Genomic DNA, 22,616 nt, shown 5'->3' on the forward strand with positions numbered 1-22,616 from the left:
CACAGAGTCACACCCACACCCACCCCACTGCTTTCAGTCCTCCAAAACACCAAGCTCTTCCCCACTCACAATTGCTGTTCCCTCTGAGAGGAATGCTCTTCTCCCTGCTCTGCATCTGACCAGTGCATCTCTAGGGCCTTGGTTCAAATGTAAGGACCTCAGAGAAGTCTTTCCTCACCCTCCAATGTACATTGCCCCCATCCCATACCTTCTCTCTCAAAGCCCATAGTCCCACCTCCTTTTATAATTGCATATTTATTTGTGGGTTGGTTTAAATTCTTCCCTTCTCCCAAGCTGAATTTCTACCCTTTGCCCAGCCCAGTGCCTGGTTCATAGGAGGTGCTCAATAAACATGTATTAAATCAATTAAAAGACGAAAAAGGTAAAGAAGACAAAGTAGGAAGAACCCAGAGAGGTTTCCAGGCATCTCTAGGGAAGAGAAACCAATGGCTTCAGTGAGAGAGGTTTGGGGATGTCTCTGGACTGGATCCTTTCTCCTTGATTTTGGAGTGAAACACTACAGCCCTTCTCTGGCTGCTCCACAATCTAATACATTCATCACGTGACTTATCCCCCATCCCCCACCCCCTACCACCGCAGCAGCCTCTGGCATGAATGTTATTTGGAGTACTTAGAAAATGCTAAGGTTTATTTTTAAATGCGATTAGGACCTGTCTCTTGCTTTCTGGACAATCACATGAGCATCTCAGAGATACAAAATACAATCATTCAGCACTCTAAAACCAACTCTTTTTATCTTGTCTTTACAACAAACTTGCTAAGGTGATTTAGAGCAAATGATAACCATCCCTGCATGATTGATAGTAAAACTGAGACTTGGGGGTGATTAAATGCACCATCTGAGTCCCAATAGCTGTTTGGTTACAGAGTCAAGGGCTGATGCATTTAAACCATACAGCAGCTATGTCCACCCTACCATTCCACCTCCCACTATAAATTACAAATACCTCTCCCATGCAAATAATTCAGATAGTCCCCTAAACAGAAGACTATTCTAGAAAAAAGGAGCCACTGCTTTCTTGATCTAGTGTTTTATGTGGTAGCAGGGCAACCAATCGTTCTAACTAGGCCACAGGAAGCTTGTTTCTCTTTAAGAATCCATTAGCCAGCTGGCAAAATCTCATCCTATTACTATGTAAATAAAGAAGGATAAATTTCCCCACCTTAGCTTCCCAGGGTTGAACCGAAGCTCTCCCCCCTGCACATTTTTGATAACCTGCTCATTCTGGAATACCTCACAATTAAAGACAGCATGCCCTGAAAGTCAATAATTCACCGAGGATGGAGAAAAAGGAATGAGATAATTAACATTCTCTGGCTGGCTTTGGCTGGGAAATAGCTTAGTAAGCACAAGGACATTTTTTGGGCTATTTCCATCACGAGGGTAGAATAAATAAGATGGATCCTTTTGCTCTCTGATCCTGAAGGATCCATGTCAGGCTGATTGGCCCCAGGGCTTGGTTGAGCTGGGTTCAGACTCTCCACCTATGGTAAAGGAAGATGACCAGCAAATGTAGCCCCAGGGGCAGGGGGTGGGGGTTATAGGAGGCAAGCGGAGGATGTTTGCAAGCTGATTTTCCTTAAGCCTCTAGTCCACACCCCAAGCTTCAACTTTTCAATGAACTGCTCTCTGATCTCCAATTTGTTTTTCTCCTCTGATCTCCTTTATCAAGTCTAGTCGCTTCACCGAGCCTTCCTTAGTTTTCCCTTCTATGAAAGGGGTTGATAATGCATAGCAGACAGGGTTAATGAGAATTGAAACATCATTAGGAGCCCCTGGTGGCTCAGATGGTAAAGCGTCTGCCTGCAGTGTAGGAGACCTGGGTTCAATCCTTGGGTCAGGAAGATCCCCTGGAGAAGGAAATGGTAACCCACTCCAGTATTCTGGCCTGGAGAATCCCATGGATGGAGGAACCTGGCAGGTTACAGTCCATGGGGTCACAAAGAGTCGAACACGACTGAGCGACTTCACTTTATCCTTATCATTATCATCATCATTAACCTTTATGAATCATTTATAATGTGTCAGGTTTTATGATGTGCTAAATGTAGTTCATTTGCATTATTATATTTGATGCCATCCTTGAAACCCTAAGCAAAATAAGCTAGGAATAGATTTTTTTTTTAAAGTTCTGTGTCACACAGTGGGAAATAAACTAATGAAACACATAACCCCCAGGGGGATGGTGCAGGCAGTTGGAGAGGGTTTGGGTGTATTTATGCATGACAGAGCCATAAATGGATGCTGGGATATACCTAACCTTTATGGTTGACGTCAGGACAGAAACGGTTTCTCTGTCTCTTAAACCAAGGTCAAGATCGAGTACATCACGACTGTGCCCTCTGGGTGCCATCCCATGGGACCTCTGTTGGCAGCAGAGTTTCAGTCTAAGTGGACCATGGGTCTGCCCCAGTATGGCAATTCCTATATTTTATGGTGTTATGACTCTTAAGATAAAAAAAAAAAAATTTAGCCATTACTTTGATTTCTATGATCCACTGACCACTAGCCCAGTCTGTTTGTTCCCTCTGAATTCTATTTTCTTGATCTGAGTAGTGGCATTTTGGTGGCAGTTCACTATAGCAAGTCAGAAAGGAATTGTCCTAAGATGTTGGCATGCTTTAACCAGCACATGGAAAACTGTCCCCTGTATGACCCTTACTTACATACCTTCACTCCCCTACCGCTGTCTTTGCCTCCTTCCCTGATGGAAGGATCATCCTCCTTCAATCTAAGGATAATCCCTCTGGCACTTTGGATCCCACACCCAGCACATACCTCCTGAGAGAACTGACTACTTCATAAACTCTCCCTCTGTCCTTCATCTTCAGCCACTCCCAGCTCCCTAGCTGGCTCCTTCCCAGAAGGAACTAAACTTACAGCTCTCTCTCACCTTAAAAAAAAATAAAGTCCTCTTTTGATCCCCCCTCCTTTTCTAGCTATTATCCTATCTCTTTCCCCATCAAAGCCAATGATCTAAGAAACCTGTCTCTGCTTATGTCTTCAATTCCTCACCCCCCACTATTTCTTCCTGCAGTCAGATGGGCTCCACTCCTGTTCTGCCTCTGAAACTGCTCTCACCAAGACTCTGCTCTTGATGATCGGATCTAGCAAGCTTGCTCTGTGATGATGCACAAGAAGGGTTTTCTTCCCGAAACTCTACTCTCAGGTTTCCCATCACTAGATTTCCTCACATTTCTCCAGGTCCTCTTTTTCACTTTCCTTCAAAGGCTTCCCCTGAATTGAGCTTTTTCCAGGCTGTCCTCACCTCTCACTCAATGCTGTCTTACTGGAAGATCCGATGCTATAGTCCAGTCCATTTGCCAGTGATTCTCCATTATGTTCAATTCCCCATCTCAGATTTTCTCTCCTCAGCTTCTATCCATTCCTATCTGGATATCCCACCAGCCTCTTGCATTGGTTTCCTATTGCTGCTGTAACAAATTTTCACAAACATAATAGTTTAAAGCACACAGGTTTACTATCAATATCTTAAAATTCTAGATGTCAGGAATCCAAAATCAGTCTCAGTGGGCTAAAATCAAGGTGTCTGCAGAGGTGTGTCCCTTCTGGAGGATCCAGGGGAGAATCTGTTTTCTTAGCTTTAATCTTCTATAGCTGTCTGCACCTTGGCATATGACTCTGAATCACTTCAACTTCTGCTTCTCTGGTCATATCTCCTCCGACTCTGACCCTCCTGCCTTGCTCTTATAAGGACCTTGTGATTGCATTGGATCTACTCAGATATTCCAGGATAATCCATCTCAAAATCCTTAACTTACCAACTGACTGACCTGCAACTGATCACAAATTTGTTAAAATTTGTTTTTAATTGAAGGATAATTGCTTTACAATATCATGCTGGTGTCTACCACACAACATGAATCAACCACAAGTATACATACGTCTCCTCCCTCCTGAACCTCCCTCCAAACACAGATATTTGAACGAGCCCAATCAAGACCAGAAGAACCAACCAGCTAACTTCAAGACTCATAGGGTAAATGAATGCTTGTTGAAGCCACTGAGTTTGGGGTGATTTGTTATGCAGAATTATTTTGGTACTGACTAATACACCTAACCTCCAGATTAGGTTAGGTGCCTTTTCTCTGTGTTTACACATCAAACTTGTGTACCCCATCATAGCTCAGCAGGTGTCCTACTCTATTGCAGTTGTCTGATGACTCTTTTTGCTGCTAGCACATATTGTCCATGAGATCAGGGTCTGTATCTAATTCATCCTCAACTTTGTATCTCAGTGCCTATCACAGTAGCTGGCACACAGAAGACCCTCCATAAATATCTGATAAAGAAATTGTAACAAAGCAACTATGACTATTTTTTTTCATCTCACTATGGTTGAGTTGGCAGTTATAATTTACAAATGCTTTTATTTTTTATTCAGAATGAATAAGCCCTCTTCCCAACTCCTAACCCCCAAAGAGAAAGAGATCAAGGTGTTTAGTCTAGATGCAAGGAATAGTTTGTACAACAGGGGAAAGCATTCACAAAGATAAGAAGAGTTGGAGTGAGCCTGCCAGATAAATGTGTTTAACAAATACAGAGCTTCATGAGAATAGGCTGTTAGTACAACTGGGCTTTACTCCCAACTCAACTGCTTATTAGTGGATTTATCCTTGCAGGAATTAAATCACCTTTCCAAACCTCAGTTTCCTTCTCTTTAAAATGGAGAAAGTAGTACCAACTTTGTAAGGTTGTTGAATATATGGACATCCTGTAATGTTAGCCTGGCTAAGAAACAAGGAGGATAGGTAAAGAGGATGTAAGCAACAATTATAACAATTTAACACATAAGCTCCCCTGATTCTGACAACCCTGGGGATTTTAATGATGAATTTTCAGGTAAAATGTTGACAGGGGTGGTGATGAATGAATACAGGGTAAATCCAATCGTCTGATGTCTTCGATTTGGACACAGGGATGATGGATCCCTAGTGTCCTCAAGGTCCCACAATGTGATCCTGCTTCAATTCTGGGTTCTAGATATATTCCTTTTTCTTTATTTGTTTAGGAGCACAGGCTCTAGGCACATGGGCTTCAGTAGTTGCAGCGATAGACTCAGCTTGTGGGCTCTAGAATGTAGGCTTAGTTGCTCCACGGCATGTGGAATCTTCCTAGACCAGGGATTGAACCCGTGTCTCCTGCACTGGCAGGTGGAATCTTAACCTCTGGACCATTAGGGAAGTCCCTCTAGCTGTCTTTCAATAAAAACTTATGAGGAAGTTGCCCCCATGGGCCTCAGATTCCCTACATCAGTTTTATAAAAAATGAGGGTGCTTAATAGGAAGAGCCCTACTAGCTCTTCTAGTAAAATAACCCATAGTGAGTCCTGTAGATGGGCTCATTTGATGTCCTCTTCAACCTCACTCTAGTGTGCCAAAGCTGGAAAGCTAAAATTGATGCTTTTCAGACTCCCTTTTAGCTAAGATTCAGATGTGTTTTAAGTTAGACCCATTAGATGTATGTGCATAATACTTTGATCTGGAAGTGAACGAAGGAGAGAGACAGAGTAAGAGATGTGCATTTTGCCAGTTATGGTAGCATACTTCCAGAGTCAGTGGCCGTGGTGGCAGTTTCTCATTTTGCAGCTCTGTTGGAGGCCCACTTCTATCCTATCGTTTGCAGAGTTGTGTTCTAGTCAGCCCACCCAATAATTATATGAACTATTTAATAATAATCCTCTAACAACAAGAATAGTAATAAACACTGTTGATCTATTTATTAATAAACCTCCTTCTATTTTTTTTTAATTGGAGGATAATTGCTTTACAGTGTTGTGTTACTTTCTGCTATGAATCAGCATGAATCAGCTATGTGTATACACATATCGCCTCCTTCTTAAGCCTCCCTCCCACCACCCCATCCCACCCTCAACATCATTACAGGGCACTGAACTACTAAGCTCCTTGTGCTATACAGCAGCTAAACCTGCTTCTACTTAAACTTACTAGAGTGGGTTCTTTTGCCTACAACTAGGACCTCTCACCAGTATCAAGGAGGAGGAAGGGAAGAAACAGAAAGAGGAGGTGAGGAGGAAATTACCAAAAGAGGGACAGCAATCAAGAAGGCAGCTTATTTTTTTTTTTCTTTATAGATTTCCTAAAAGTATGGTAAACCATGGAAAGATGTCCATGGCAAATACTACATTTAAAAAAAATGTGTATAATATCCAATTTTTGCAAAGAAAAAATATATACACATACATCTGTGTATATGGATAGTAACCATTTTAAAGAACACAAGCCGAATGTTAGCATCTGTTACTTCTAGACAATATTAATAGAATGACAAGAGATTTTAAAAATTACTTTTAATTGTTCTATAATGAGCATGATAATAATAATAGATATGTCTCATTTCCTTTGGATCCCACTCTTATTCTATAATTCTGGCCAGTAACAAGTTTATCACACATATTAATACTTGCAAATGGGTACAAGGCTGAATATATACATTATCTCTGAAAATACTTTTACAGAAAACAAAACCAAGGCTGATTCAACTTAACTCCTTTTAATGTGTTCTTCTCCTGGGTAACAAATGCCAGTAAAGCAACTGGAAGTACTGGTTTCAGATCAGAGTTTGGTGTCCATGTCTGTTTGGTCATTTAACAGTTGTAGAGCTACAGACTCTTCTTCTGTGAGCTTCTGTTTCTTTCATCTGAAAATTGGATATAATAATTTTATAGTACCTACCTCCAGAGTTGGTACAAGGATCCAATGAGATACTACTTGTGAAGTTTAGAACATTGCTTGGCAAATTGTGCTCAATAAATATTAGCTACTATTATTTTATTACTATTAGCATCCTGCTGTAATAGGATTCTAGCACACATATTTCTTTAATTCTGAGAAAAATAAGGGCAAGGGTTTTTCTCCTGGGGCACCTCAAACCATGCTGATTCTGAATTCTGCAAGAGTTGAGATGCTAATTTGAATTAATGAGCAGGTAGATGGATGGAAAGAGGGACAGAGACAAATAAATGGGTGAGAGGTAAATAAATGAGTGCATTACTGGTGGTGAGTATGGAAAGGGAGGACCTTAGGTGATTAGCATGTCAAATGCCTAGGTGGGAAAGCAAATGGTTGAGTGGTGGAGCAGAAGGGTGGATAAGTGATGGAATGGGTGGATGGGTGGATGAATGAGTGGATGGATGGATGGACAGATGGGTGGGTAGGTAGGAGTAAGAGTCTTAGGTGACTAAGTGTGTAGGGAAGGCCCAGATGGATGGGAAGTGTGGTTGGGCCCATAACTGGACGGATGATTGACAGATGGACAGATGCACAGAAGGCTGCTTTTCTCCCCTTAGTCACTGTAGCCCATCCTTCCTCATTTCTGAGGCCTTGAAGTCCTACTAACCGACCCTGCCAAGGCACTCCCGAGGGGTGAGCATCCTTCATCAGTATCCCAGCTGCCCTGGAGCTTCAAGGACCCACGGGTAGGCTGTGCTGCTGTGACCTGCAGGGCAATGCAGAGTGGTGAGGGCTGGGGTCGCACCCCCACTCCCCGGCCCACCCCACACCCAGCGGCAGAGCACCTGCCCTTTGCCTACTCATCTACATTGACCTAGGCTGGGCAATGCAGCTGGCTCTCGGGGGTCCACCGTGAGTTATGATGCACATCCAGCGCCGCTTCTAAAGAAAAGGCCGTGAGTCACCACAGAAACTTACATAGGCACCAGTGCAGGCTGTGCAGGGATGGGAGTGGAGGCCTGTGGCAGCACCCAGGGTGACAGGCTGCTGCGGCCGGGTGTGTATCAAAAGCACAGTGGCTAGGACCCCGGCAAGGGGTTGGGAGGGAGGGAGCCTGGAGTCCTCCGGGCCAGCAGCAACTCCTCTGCCTCAGTCTGGCCGCCCAGCCTGGGTTCCACCACTGTGAGCTCAGAGTCTGTCTTCATGAGATGAAGAACCACTTGTGGCAGGTTGCAAATGGCAGGTGGCTCACATTCCGCACTCCTGAGCACGCTCTTACTCTTAATTCACTTAATCCTTAAAACAGCCCTTAAAGGAGGTGACCTGATCATCTCTCCTTTGCAGATCAGGACACTAAGGCCAGAGAGAAAGGAACTTGCCAGATGTGACACCACTGGTACAACCAAGTCTCTCAGTTTATTCAGTAAAACTGTAGTTTGACAGATACTGTGGAACCCCTGCTGTGTCCCCAGGCCTGTGCTGGTGACATTGAGATGGATAAGCATGGACCTTGCTGGGCAGACACACGAATGTTCTTTCTGTGCCATTTTGCGGGTGCTTACCTGGGGGAACTCAAATCCATCCCTTTCTATTCCACAGACATTTCTGAGCCCTACTCCACAGAGCACAGTGGCAGAGGGAACAGAATGAGGGTTACAGAGGTGACTATGGTAACTTAATTCCTTCACCAAGTAGTTATTAAGCACCTGCTCTGCTCCAGGTGAGCAAGGTAACCCTGACTGACTCCTGCCCTCGTGGAGCCCACACCACCTTGGGAAGATGGGTGAACAAGGTAGAAATGCCACGTCAAGTGCTCAAGGGACACAGCACTGAGAGGGAGCACCCAACCTGACCCAGGATCCCAGTGAAACGACCCTGATGCCAAGCTCTAGAGGGTAACTGGAAGTTAGGCAAATGGACAGGAGGTGGAAAAGAGTTTCAGTTGGAGAGCATGTGCCTAAGCCCAGAAACGTGGGAGATCACCTGAGTTTGAAGAACTGACAAGCATTCAGTATACATATATGCAATGAGGACAAAGGAGCTACAGTGATGAGAAATAGGAAATAAGAGCCAGGGTGGGAAGGGAAACTTCCGAAGGACTTGGGACTCAGCCAGAGGATGGACAAACTAACAATCTGGCACACAGTCAGCTTCTTTTACAAAAAGCAGAGTGATATCGGTTCTCTTTGTGCCAAAGAGGGCAGAAAAAATGCCATGCTGATGCAAAAGGGACACCATGGAAGGCTTCATGGTGGAGGAGGCATTTAAGCTGTGCCTGGTTGATAGACTTTCTGTTGAAAGGGGAAGGGGAGAGAGAAAGAGGAACCATCTTGGAAAGAGGATGGATGATGTAGAACCTCATCCAGCTCTTTATAGACCCTCTGGAGAGGCCAGGGAAATATGCACAGGAGCAGGGCTAATGCAGCATGATCCTGCTAGGCTTAAATGTCTGTGCGAGGTCTAGGTTGTGAATGAAGTAGCCCACAATGACACCATGAAACCAGAAGCACAGACCTGTTCCTTAAAAGGCTACCATTCATTGGTACCAGCAACTAGTAAACAAAATCATTTAAATCTTCAACAGTATGTATGGCATACCTACTATGTATGTGGCAGGTTCTGTATTAGGCACTAGAAATTCAGTGAGAACAAATAAGAATATGGGCTACCCTCATGGAGACTAATTATGAAAGGGAAAATATTAATGCAACAAAAGAGACCTAAATAAATGAATTAGACCCATGAATGGGTATGTGGTACTATGAAAAGGCAGATTTCCCAGGTAGCATTAGTGGTAAAGAACCCACCTGTTAATGCAGGAGATGTAAGAGACATGAATTCAATACCTGTGTTGGGAAGATCCCTGGAAGAGGGCATGGCAACCCACTCCAGTATTCTTGCCTGGAGAATCCCCTGGACAGAGAAGCCTGGTGGGCTACAGTTCACAGGATTGCAAAGAGTTGGACATGACTGAAGCGATTTATCACATGTGTACACACATACTATGAAAAAGAAGGAGAGAATTGCTGTCTCCTGGAGAGCCCAGGCAAAAATCTTAATGGTGTTACAATTGAGACAAGAGTCTGAAGGATAAATAGGTAACAAGACAGAGAAGGGAGGGAGAGTGTTCTAGGCAGAGGAACCAGTGTGTGCAAACCTCTCCAAGAGGAAGATTAGGGTGACTGGGATGGAGAATCAGGGGAGCTTGAGACAAAATAAGAGGCTGGTCAGCAGGGTCTTATGAACCAACATAATGATTGTGGAGTGTATCCTAGCATCAGTGGAGGTCCTTGAAGTGTGTATAACATGGGCAAAATTGTAGCAACACACCCCAAGAGTTCTGGGTGTGCGGAGAACCAGAGAGGAAACAGAGACACACCACTCACTGACCTTGTTCTTTATTCACCTGACCTCATTTAACTTTGACAATGACTCTGAAAGTTTCTAGTCCAGTGTCTTGAAGAGAAACCTGAGGCTCAAAGAAGTTAAATGATTTGCCTGTGTCCAGAGGTTGTTAAGACAGTTGTTAAGACAGTCCAAATGACAGTCTCTATGATGGGAATGAGCGTAGTCTCCCAGAAGAATGGCCAGAAGTTAGTACAAAATAGGACATGGATAGCCAGAAGGGAAGTAAAAAGGCTCTGCCCTTGAGGGTAATCAGCAACATAGAAATGAAACTAAGAATGGCCTGAAAGAGAAGAAATGCAGGAACTTCCTGCATAGAATATAAAGGGGAAAAAAGACTAGAAGGAAATGTACAGAGTTTGCTCACAGAAGCTTACCTCTAAAGGTTATGGATAATTTCTATTGTTTAATTTTTGCTTGCTGTGTTTTCTTAATTTCCCATAATGAAAATTTGTTTCTTGCATAAACAGGGGAAGTACCAGCTGTTATATTTTCAGGGAATCATGTAAGTTCTCCCAGGAAGTTACTATATAATCTTTATTATTTCATCCTCCTATGGATGGAGGATGAAATACCTGGCACATAGTCAGTGCTCAATAGAATAAGTTAAAGGATAAAGTAGTGGAGATAGGATTAAGGATGGTAGAGGGCCAAGTCTGGTGTTTTGTTCTGAAACAATTTTCTGGTCCTCATGTCAAAAATCAATTAGCCTCGTAACAAACTGTTGATTTACCTGCAGTCAGGTAAATCTTCATAGCACAGACCGACCATACCATCAACATATGCCAGTCACAGCCAACAAATGCCTCAGCAAGTTTTAATTGAGCTCTTTCAATGTACCCAGCCCACATAGAGTCTATTGTAGAATAGATACAAGAGCCGTATAAACTGAGGCCGCTTGCCAGAGCAAATATTTTGGTGCTGAGCGATTTGGCTGCATCCAAGCAAGCGAGACCTAAGAACACTGGCTCACAAGGCTGTCTCTTCTAACCAAATGGCACCACGTACTATGATGGTATAATATTAGGTTCTTAATCATGGAAATGCTGGCACCTACTTCGGCGGAAGCTCCCTCCCAGATGGCGTGTCCCACTGTTTTTGTCGTCTGGAACAGTGTGAGGTTTCTTAAATGGTTTTAAGCTTCCAACTCATCTTCCACATAACGGCAGCCTGTTAATTAAGTGGTCCCTTTGTGATTGCATTTGATAAATATGAGATGAGAAGGGTTTATCAAGATGTGAAAAAGAAAGGAAGGCAAAGCAACAGGGAAGAGCTCTTGTGGGCAGAAAGGCCTTTGTGTGGGCATCTTCCGGTGGGCTTCAAGGGACTTGGGGTAGCTTAGGATATGCAGAAAGGAGAAGGTTGGGATTCATAAGCAGAGCTGTCGTCTCTACCCGGTGGACGTCCAGCCAGATGCAAATGGTGTGTGGGTTCATTGTGGCAGCCACACCAACCTGTCTCTTTCCACAGAGGCATGCAGGGAGGTGGAAGCTTTCCAGATCTTTGAGTCGAGTGATTCCAACCACTCGCCTGTGTGCAGTTGTCAGCTATGCTGCCAGGCGCCGTTTTGACTCTAGTTGTCAAGATTCGGGAAGTGCAGCTCCAAAAAAGGTATCTGCTTTGGAAGCAGTGTTCTGTATTCTTGGAGCAGCAGATGACTGGTGACAACGCACAATTAAATATAAATGCTCGGCCCAAGAACTCAACTTGGAGAGTTCGTGAAGTTTCAGGTCTGACTTGTTCAACTTGGCCTATTCCAAAGACCCGGCAAGGTTCTCCAAAATCAGCAGTCCAGGGAATTGGGCCTAACGATAAGTGGAGGCTTCAGTTACACATAGATCTCCTTCAGCCACCCTCCTGCCTTCAGGCAGAAATACATCAGCTGCCAGCTAGAGAAAAGGATCTGTGATACCTAATGACTTCCTTGTCCTGTCTACTGGTTCAGTCTTAGTTCAGCTATTCATGCAGATTATCTATGAGGTGTCTTCTAGGAAGAAAACATATATCTGGGGATGTAATGACTGTGCGGCTGTGCTCCTGCCCTTAGCAACTTACAGTCAAGCAAGCTCATGATTCTGTGAGCACGTGAGGGCAGAGGCTTTCCCTATGTTTTTATACTCCCAACACCTACCCCTACCCTGCTTCCCTGGTGGCTCAGATAGTAAAGAATCTGCCTGCAGTGTGGGAAAACTGGGTCGGGAAGATCCCCTGGAGAAGGGGATGGGTACCCATTCCAGTGTTCTTGCCTGGAGAATCCCATGGATAGACGAGCCTGGCAGGGTACAGTCCCTGGGGTCACAAAGAGTCAGATATGACTGAGTTATTAACACTAACACCTACCCCAGTTCCCGTTGCATAGGAGGTGCTTAATAAGTGCTTGCTGAATGACTGCACAAATGAACACTATTTCCCACTCCCTCCTGTAGTTAATATTGTTTTATATCTTTCCTAACTTTCGCCTCCTGCACTCTGTAATACTTATTTTTTGGCTTTTGTGGTTACAGAGAACAGCTGTTTCTTAACTTCTGTACTGTAATGCCTGGAAATTGTTAATAACTCACCTTTTGGCCATCACCCCTCCAGTTCCCTCTGGTCTTTCCCTGGTGTCAGCATCTGCTCTTGGTCACCTGAAATAAGAAAAATAATTTGTTTTGGCATCTAGTGATCCTTTACAGTTTGCAAAGGTTTTCACTTGTTAAGTATGATTTCAAGAACTGTGAGAGAACCCCTAAAAAGCCCCAATATCCTGGCTGCACACACCCAAATACCACTCCTAACCCACCCCACCTTAACCTTAAAGTACAACATCAGCAGATTTAAACTCTCATTCCATGTTAAAATAAGATTTAGAGATTACCTCCCCTAAAACAAGCATCACATTGACAATCACATTTTTTTAGCACAGTACTGTAAACTATACCAGATCCTGTGCTGAAGGTGGATTATAACACAGTGGAAAGAAAGCTAGAAAAGCACAGGCAAGTCCAGATAATTGACCCCATCCAGACCTGCCCAGCCACAAATCTCTGAACCATAGCAGAGATGTTCAGCAGTTACTGACATGTTTTCATTATTGCTATTATTATTACAGCAACAACTACTACTATTACCGTTAGTGTGTTTCTACTATCTAAACACGAATCCAGTAAATTTCAGCTTCCTTGGTGACATATGAGCTCAACTGTCAATTATGTTTTTACAGCTTTTCATGACTGGGCTGCTCCTTTTGTTTTTATTCACTTTAAGTGTCAACAGATGTTCTCTTAAAATATTCACAAACTATCAAAGGGAAAGGTTTTGATGTCTAGTTAACTTAAATAGAACTGGAACTAAGGAGGAAGGATTTCTTTGCAGGTAATAAGCACAAGACAGAGTTGTGGTCTAAGAGAGACACTTATGTCTTTGTCTCTTAACCTGTTTCTTCTCCTTCCCAAGTTGTGGAGACCCTCCGTTCAGTGGCTGGTTTTGGAAGACTTTGTGATAACTGGTTAAACTCATTGTCACTTGTTCCAGTGGTGAGCCCATAACATCCTGCACTCTGAGCACTTCCCCCGCCTCCACAGGGAGATGCCTTACTTGTTCTTCAGTAAGAAGAACAGCCTCCACCACTCCCCAGGGTGGCTGTCTCCATTTCACACGGCTCCCCTGTAGAAAAAAGTTGATAAGAGGCTTTCCCACTGGTCAGCTGCTCTTGTCTCCTATCCATTACCCAATCTGTTTGCCTGGCTTCTGAGCTCCTGCCATCCAAATTCCATGTATTTCTTGACTCCTCATGTCTGGTCTGCTTGGATTTCTCTCTTCTTGATGTTCCTTTGATACATGCTACCCCTTTGCCTGATTCCCCCTAACTTCCTACCTAGTCTCTGTAAGCCATCATGACCATGTCTTCCCCAACAGAAGAAATACAGAGCTATACCTTCCCCAGCATCTCCTGGAAATGAGATGCTGGAGAAGATTCTTGAGAGTCCCTTGGACTGAAAGAAGATCAAACCAGTAATACTAAAGGAAATCAAACCTGAATATTCTTTGGAAGGACAGATGCTGAAGCTGATTTTCCAGTACTTTGGCCACCTGCTGCGAAGAGCCAACTCATTGGAAAAAACCATGATGCTGGAAAAGATTGAGGGCAGGAGAAGTGGGTGACAGAGGATGAGATGGTTGGATGGCATCTCCAGCTCAATAGGCATGAGTTTTAGCAAACTGTAGGAGATCGTGAAGGACAGGAAAGCCTGGCACACTGCAGTCCATGGGCTTGCAAAGAGTTGGACACAACTTAGCGACTGAACAACAGCAACGACAACAAAGCAGTCTGGCTGAAACTGCTGGACAAGAAATAGGTCACAACTTTTTACAAACAGAGCCTTGTTCTTTCTTATTATCCAGTCCAGGGCCTAAGCCCTTCCTCACTGAGGCTTCTTTAGTCCTGACCAGACTTCCTGGTAAGATGGAAGACACTAAAAATGGCAAATCCATAGAAGAAGTGGAGTTTCGACTTCTCCCCTCTGCCTTGCTCAAAGGGACACAATTTTCTCCAGAAATATGAAAGAGAATTTTTTTTAAAATAGACTTTGTTTTTAGAGCAGTTTTTGGTTCACAGCAAAGTTGAGCAGAAACACAGAGTTCCCATGTATACCCTACCCCAACACATGCACAGCCTCCTCAACTATATACATCCCACACTAGAGTGGAACATTTATTGCAGTTGATGAATTTGTATTAATACATCATTATCATCAAAGTCCATAGCCTACATTAGGGCTCATTCTTGGCGTTGTGCGTTCTATGAGTTTTAACAAATGTATACTAACACATCCCCCATTACTGTATCATGTGGAACAGTTTCATAGCCCTAAATATTCTCTATGCTTTACCTATTCATCCTTCCATCCCCTGGGACCCCTGGCAACCACTGATCCTTTCACCATCTCTATTGTTTTCCCTTTTCCACCACATCATATAATTAGAATCATACAATAGGTAGCCTTTTCCTATTGGCCTCTTTCACTTAGTAACATGCATTTGAGTTACTCCGTGTATTTTCATGGATGGATAGTGATAGTCCATTGTCTGGATGTATCACAGTTTATTGATCCATTCACATGAAAGGCATCTTATTTCCACTTCTTGGCAAATATGAATAAAGTTGCTATAAACATTCATGGAGAATATTGTTTTGTGTTTTTTTTTTGAGAATATTGTTTTTAATTGTATTTCTAATAGATGATTTTTAGGTGAACGAGGATGAGTTACAACAAACATATGTGACTCAGTAAATAGGATACATAGCCACCAACCCAAAGCCTCCCAAGCACCTGTCCCCTCAAATTGTCTGTAGATAAATCTCTCAAGGAGCTTGTAGAAGTCAGATTTTTTTTTCATTTTTTTCTTTTAAATTAAATTTATTTATTTATTTTACTTTACAATATTGTATTGGTTTTTCCATACATTGACTTGAATCCACCATGAGTGTACATGTGTTCTCCATCCTGAATCCCTCCTCCCACCTCCCTCCCCATCCCATCCCTATGGGTCATCCCAGTGCACCAGCCCCAAGCACCCTGTATCATGCATCAAACCTGGACTGGCAATTCGTTTCACATATGATATTTTACACATTTTAATGCCATTCTTCCATATCATCCCACCCTCACCCTCTCCCACAGAGTCCAAAAACTGTTCAATACATCTGTGTCTCTTTTGCTGTCTTGCATACAGTGTTATCATTACCTTCTTTCTGAATTCCATATATATGCATTAGTATACTGTATTGGTGTTTTTCTTTCTGGCTTACTTCACTCTGTATGCTGCTAAGTCACTTCAGTCGTGTCCCACTCCGTGCAACCCCTTAGACGGCAGCCCACCAGGCTCCTCCGTCCCTGGGATTCTCCAGGCAAGAACACTGGAGTGGGTTGCCATGTCCTTCTCCAGTGCATGAAAGTGAAGAGTGAAAGTGAAATCACTCAGTCGTGTCCAAGTCTTAGCAACCCCATGGACTGCAGCTTACCAGGCTCCTCCGCCCATGGGATTTTCCAGGCAAGAGTACTGGAGTAGGTCGCCATTGCCTTCTCCAGTATAATAGGCTCCAGTTTCATCCACCTCATTATAATTGCTTTACAATGCTGTTAGTTTCTGCTGTACAACAACATGGATCCACCATAAGTATCCATATATCCCCCTCTTCAGCCTGCCCCCCACACCCCACCCCTCTAGTACATCACAGAGCACTGAGCTGAGTTCCCTGTGCTACACAGCAGCTTCCTACTGGTTAGTTGTTCTACAGAGGGGACCATCTGTGTTGCTGGAACCGTCTATGTTGCTGGGAACAGGTATTCAATCCTGCTCTCCCAGTTTGTCTCTCCCTCCCTTTTCTCCTCTCCCCAGTGTCCACATGGCCTTTCTCAATGGGAGACATAGACTCCCAAAGTCCGATTCAGTCAGCAGGGGAAATCACCAAGTAGAGAAAACATAGGATTCACCTCCAAAAGGAAAGAAACAATGGAAAGTTAAAATATCATTTGCACCAAAGAGGATTATTGTGTACATTGAGGAGTTTGGAAACTAATAACCAAAACTCATCTGATGGAGACATTTTGTTCTTCTCTGAACCTCTTGGGGGAAATGACATGGTGGCTAAAAGAATTGTTGATATGTACTATCGTCTCCCATTAAAAGGAGCTAAAAAAGCCCTGGGCACCAAGATGTGAACTATTTCCTTCAGGGTAGAATGGAGCCACTAAAAATAGCCTTGGAAAATAAGGAGTTGTAGAGGTTCAACAAGGAAAACAAATCAGAAATAAATTTGGCACCAAGAAAGAAAGGAGGAGAAGGAGACGAACTCTCACAAGAAATAAGGGAGAAAGAGGCTATTAGCTTGAGTACATAAAAACAGGTACATTTTTCCCACCCACAGCGCTGCTGGCTGGCATTCCTGCAGCATAAATCAGTCCTTCCAGAGGGGAGGAAGATGAGTCAGGATGAGCCAGGATAGGCTAGGTTAGTCCAGGGTAACAAACAACCCCTCAAATCTCAGGGCTTCAAAGCACAGTGGGTTGTTTTTTTTTCACATTCATACCATCTGTCCAGTGTGGGTGGGTTTGGTGGGTTTACAGTCTCTCCCTGTAATCAGTCAGGGACCCAGGCTGATAAAGGCATTATCTCCCCATGTGCGTCCAGGATCATTATAGAGGTTGGGGGTGTTGCGCTGTTGGGCACCGACAACTGAATGCACCAACCTGGAAATGACGTATAGCATCTTCACTGATGTTTCACTGGCTGGAGCGTCACATCGCCCTGCTTGTGTTGAAGTGGGATAAGGAAGTGAAGAGACATGTGTCCAGGAGGAAGAAAATGAGAAAAAGTGTAAACTCTGCTGGCCACTGACAGAGGAGCCTGGTGGGCTACAGTCCATGCGGTCACAAGGAGTCGGGAGTGGGCTTATCGAATGTCCTTGAGTGTGTACTGAGCCTCATTTCCTCCCTGCAAGAAAAAGGACAGTGTAGTGGTGAACAGCTGAGGCCCTGGAGTCAGGCCAACCCCTACCAGCTGTGTGACCTTGGGCAAATTATTAGTCTCTCTGGACCTCATTTTCCTCAGTTGTCTAAGGTAGATGACAATAGCACCTACCTCATGGGGTTATTGTGAGGATTAAATAAGAACATATGAGAAAAAAGCTTCAGGCCAGAGCTGCTTAAACTAGTCTGTGCCAGCAAACAACTCAGGGAGCTTGGGTACCTGCATTTCTGATCCAGAAGTCTTCCTTGAGGCCTGAGATCTTGCATTCCCAACAAGCTCCCAGTGATGCCCATGTTGCTGGTTCATGGACCATCCCTGAGTAGCAAGGATTTTAGAGCAAACGGTGTTCAGACGTGGTAGATTATTCTTAAAACTGGATTGAGGGATTCCAAAGGTTCTGCTGCCTCTGCCCTTGATGAGTGGAAATTACAGCTGCTTGTTGGTGAAAGTTTCTGTGTCTGATGCTTCCAGAGACAAATGTTCCTTGAAGGCTGATGGAGCAGGTGTTAGAATCAGGAGGCCTGGGTTGGTATTCAAATTCTGCTACTCAGCAGTTCTGTGGTTTGCGTGAGTTATAGAAACTCTCTGAATATCTGTATCTACAGCTGTAAAGTGAGCATAATAATACAGATCCACCATTTGTCATCTGTGATTTCACAGTCCAGAGAGCTCTGGATTCTTCAAGTTCCTTCACTAAGTTTGGCATACTCTGACCTGCTGGCAAAAGCTGACCTATACTGACATGAGGCTGTTTATAAGTTTTATTTTATGCTTCTATGACTATTTCTGTGTTTCATTACAGAAATATTGAATGGGTTTGATAATTAAACACTGTTGCAAACCCTTGGGTTTAGAATAATGTATAGCAGGTGTACCATCTACTTTTCAAAAAAACTAAAGTCTCTGATTTGGTGACTTCCCTGGTGGTCCTGTGGTTAAGAATCCACCTTCCAATGCAGGGACATGGGTTTGATCCCTGCTCGGGGAACTAAGATCCCACATGCCACGGGGTAACTAAACCCTCACACTGAAGTGAAGAGCCTGCATGCTGCAACATAGACCCTACACAGCCAAAATTTTAAAAAGAAAGAAATAACTCTGATTTCTGAAACACACCTGGCCTCAAAAGTTTTAAAGCAGACACTGTAGACCTGATAGGAGAAAGGAAAATGTGCTTGTAAGATACTGAACCCCATACCTAACATAAAGTAAGTGCTCAACAAACAGGATTTACTACTGAAGTTATTGTTTATTCAGAGGGAAAGGGAATTTGGGAGGCAAGGTCTGTGGGTCCCCTAAAGACAGACAGGATGGGATCAAGTTTGTCCTTATGTTTTTAGCCCATGATTTGTCTTCTGTTTTCTCCTGGGGGGTGGGGAGAATTTACCATGAGGGTGCAGACAAGGAGATGGAACAAAAGCAAGACTCAGGAAGGTGGAAGGAGCTCTCACTGTGCCCGTGGAGGCAGTCGGCAGGAACTCAGCTTTGCAGGCAGCCAAGGACAGTCACTTTTCTTCAGGCCTCTTTGAACACACTGTTGAGGACTGTTGCCTGAGCAAAGGCCTTGAGTCTTTACCCTGCCACTTACCTGCTGGGGGCACTTGGGATATCTGTCTTCACAGGTCTCAGCTTTCTTAGGTGATAACGGGGCAATAATACAATCCCTGCTCCAGTTGCCTTATTGCAGAGGCCACGTTAAAAGTCACAAATGTGAATGCATTTTGAAAGGGAAACTCTGTGTTCACAGGTTGAGTATAATTATTCATTTGACTACAAGCAGGAGATCAGTGAGAGGACTGACATCACACAGGGAGCTCTGCTTAGCTCGTTCTTTAATCACACTTCTGCTGTCACCTCTAATGGCATTGTTATTTGCACTTGGCTCCCTTCCCTTCATCACCACCATTTGCGCTTGTCAATTAAGGCCAGAGAGATTGAGTTTTCACAAGATTAACTGAGCTGCTCTGGCCCTGCCATTGCTTACAGACAACCGAAATCAAGGCTTTTGAATATTGTTATTTGGACTAACACAGGACAGTTATTTGAAAGAAAACAAGTATAAACAGGACCCAGATTTGAGATTTGTTCTTCTCACTTTTATTGTTAGCTGTGTCTTCAGACTTTTTGGCCAATGACTTTCTCACTGTCTTCATGTTCCATGGTAAGAGCACTGGTTTGGGGTCAGACAGACCAGAGTGAGACCCAGTCCGGATTCTTCTGCTGCCTTGCTGTGTATGTTGTCTAGCAAATTGTGCAACTCTCTGAGCCTCAGTATCCTCATTTTAAAATGGAAATAATTAGAGCTAGCTGGCATGTGTTTTTGTAATGTTTAGGTACCTAGATAGGATGTTAAATTTAAATGTCTTTTGTCTCTAAAATTCACTTAAATCTCCCACACTGAATAATGTAAGTTACTCCTGTCTGCTAAACAGGGGTGCTAGTTCCCTGGGGCAGAAACAATCCAGCAACAGTAACCCCATGAACCAGCAAGGGAAAAAAAGAATGGAAGTTTAAAAGGTGCTGAAAGAGTCTAGAAAGAGATTTTGTTCCATATTCCCTCCCCAGCTCAGGACTGACCCTTCATAACCCAAATGTCTTGGAGGGGAGAGTGCAGCCAAGAGAAATATTTGCAGAGGTTAGAGGTGCCTGGAAGAAGCTAAGGCAGACACTTACACCTGACCATGTCTTCACAAAGGTGCAGAATCAGAGAGTCCAGTGCTATCCTGGGGCTAGGGCCGATAACAGTGGGAGGACTCCTGGGGCAGCATGGCATCCTTTTGGTAGTATTCATGGTCATGAGGCTGGTTTACAAAAGACGGGAGGTTAGTTGGAGACACACAGCACATTCAGGCTAGGAGACAGGACTTGGTAGACAACAGCCTGCCCATTGCTAAGGCAAGAATCCATGAGTGTCCCATGGGCCAAGGGAATGCTGCAGAAGCCAGCAGGGCCTGGGCCCTCAGTAAAAGGCTCTAGGGCAGACAACCAGGGCAAGAGCCAAGAATGTTGCAGGAGAGCAGCCTGAGTGCACAACCAGGGCCTCTGAGAATCTACAAGTGTGCCCATGAGAACACCTAGTAGGCACCTGCCAAAGGGCACTGATTCAAGCAGTCCTGTAAGGGGTCCCTTTTCCCTTCATCCCCACCTCTACTGTGACTCTGAGAAAGCCAACCAGTCACAGGGATAGGAAAGAAAGGTAAGGATATGTGAAAAAAGATAACACTGCCCCACAGTCCCCACTGCAGATCCCTATCGTTAGAGTTGTGGGGTGGAGAGGCAGTATTGAATGAAATGAGATATTGAGATATTGAGGGGTAAAGTATTTATTTATTTTGGCTGCACGAGGCTTTGCAGCACATGGGATCTTTGCTGCCACACGTGGGATCTTTAGTTGCAGCCTGCAGTCTCTTAGTTTCGGCATGTAGGATCTAGTTCCCTGATCAGGGATGGAACCTGGGCCCCTGCACTGGGAGTCTTAATTCCTGGACCACCTGGGAAGTCCTGACATATTGAAGTTTTGACCTCATGTCGAGGGGACCATTTAACACCTGAATTGAGTGTAAACAAATAAAACAGAACTTGTTTTCATAACTTAAACTGATGAGAAAGCAACAGATGGAACTGTCCAAGATGTCATCAAGGGGCCTGCAGAGCATTGTGGGTGCAGCATTTGGAGGGCTAAAGAAATCCTCTTCTTGGTTGTGCCTCCTTTGAGTTCAGACCACTCAATAAATTGGGTACGTACATCAAGTGCTTAACTGAGGCACTGCTACCTAGCTCAGCTCTCAGATGTCAGTGATTACTACTATTATCTTTATCTTAACATTCATTGCAAGCTGATTTATACCTTTTAGTCAATGTACAGAAACACAGTACACCTAGTAAGTAAGAGGATGGAGACATTTCTTACTCTGCTTTAAAAAATTTAGAAAGCTCCTGTCTTCATGGAGAAAATCAGAACCACCTACAGAACCAGGCTGCTGTGTAGTCCACCGATATATTATGATTCAGAGCTGCAAAGGCACTTCTCACACCTCAGAACATCATGGTGATATTGTGTCTGTCACCAGCTTCAGCCACAGAGTTGGAGCAAGAGGTTACTGATGTGACTGGTTGTCTTCCCAACGCCTCCTTAAGGGGTAATGAAAGTCGGACACCGTGGGTCTCCCATCAGAACAGGGTCCCCAGCATGAGCCTTCCTTTCATTGTTTCTCCCTCATCAAAATCTTCCTGTCCTAGGGCTCATTTCTCCCGGCCCTGCTCTCTGCTTTCCTAGAATGTCTGATAAACCAAGCCATTTGTTGACAGAGCTTCAAGAGGCTGAGGGCTCAAATGTGAATTCCAGTTCTGCCATTTACTATCTAGGATCCCTGGGCAATTTTCCTTCTTTCACTTGGCTTCTGAATTTCCATCTGCAAAATGGATGTTGTAGTGCCTGCCCTGTTTATCTCACAGGGTTATGCTGGGGTCCAATTGCAACTGTCGATGAGAGGGTTAGGAAAACTTTAAAGCACCATATAAGTAACTTTGAGAAACTCAAGTGTGTAATGTCCTCATTCATTAAGTCCACATAACATTCTGCATGTAAATAGATTGGACTCCAGTAGACTTCAGAGGTGGAAATTCTAGCAATGTGATAGGGTCAGTATGCAAAGGATATTTGACAAACTTCAATCTGTCCCACAAACTACTTTAAGATCCATTGGTGTTTCTGGTACTAAAATCCCCTTAGACTCAGTGTTTATCTGGTCCACTCCAGGATCTGCCACAAATTTACAAGTTTAAAAAGAATATAAAATTACTGTCAAAATAAGAGGCTTCTCTAGAACCATTCCCTTCTTTCATGTATACATTGCCCGACTGGGCACTCAGCGCCTTCATAGCAGCCAACACCGTGGCTCAGCCCAGCCCTCCTCCTACGTAAGGGACTGCATGTATTTGATGCCCCAATGCAGGTCCCCTCA

At 43.9% G+C, this 22,616-nt stretch overlaps 1 long non-coding RNA gene across 1 annotated transcript; it reads right to left on the minus strand.

Annotated features, from left to right (window-relative positions):
- Nucleotides 1–9,641: 9,641 nt before the first annotated feature.
- On the minus strand, nt 9,642–17,608 carry LOC138988603 (uncharacterized). Its single transcript, XR_011464874.1, has 4 exons — nt 17,373–17,608; nt 14,156–14,250; nt 12,702–12,767; nt 9,642–11,945 (listed from the first exon to the last, which is right to left on the minus strand). It is a non-coding gene; the product is annotated as an uncharacterized lncRNA (long non-coding RNA).
- Between the last annotated feature and the right edge of the window lie 5,008 nt (nt 17,609–22,616).

This window comes from Bos mutus, chromosome 7 (genome assembly GCF_027580195.1).
Source record: "Bos mutus isolate GX-2022 chromosome 7, NWIPB_WYAK_1.1, whole genome shotgun sequence".
Classification (NCBI taxonomy): Eukaryota; Metazoa; Chordata; class Mammalia; order Artiodactyla; family Bovidae; genus Bos; species Bos mutus.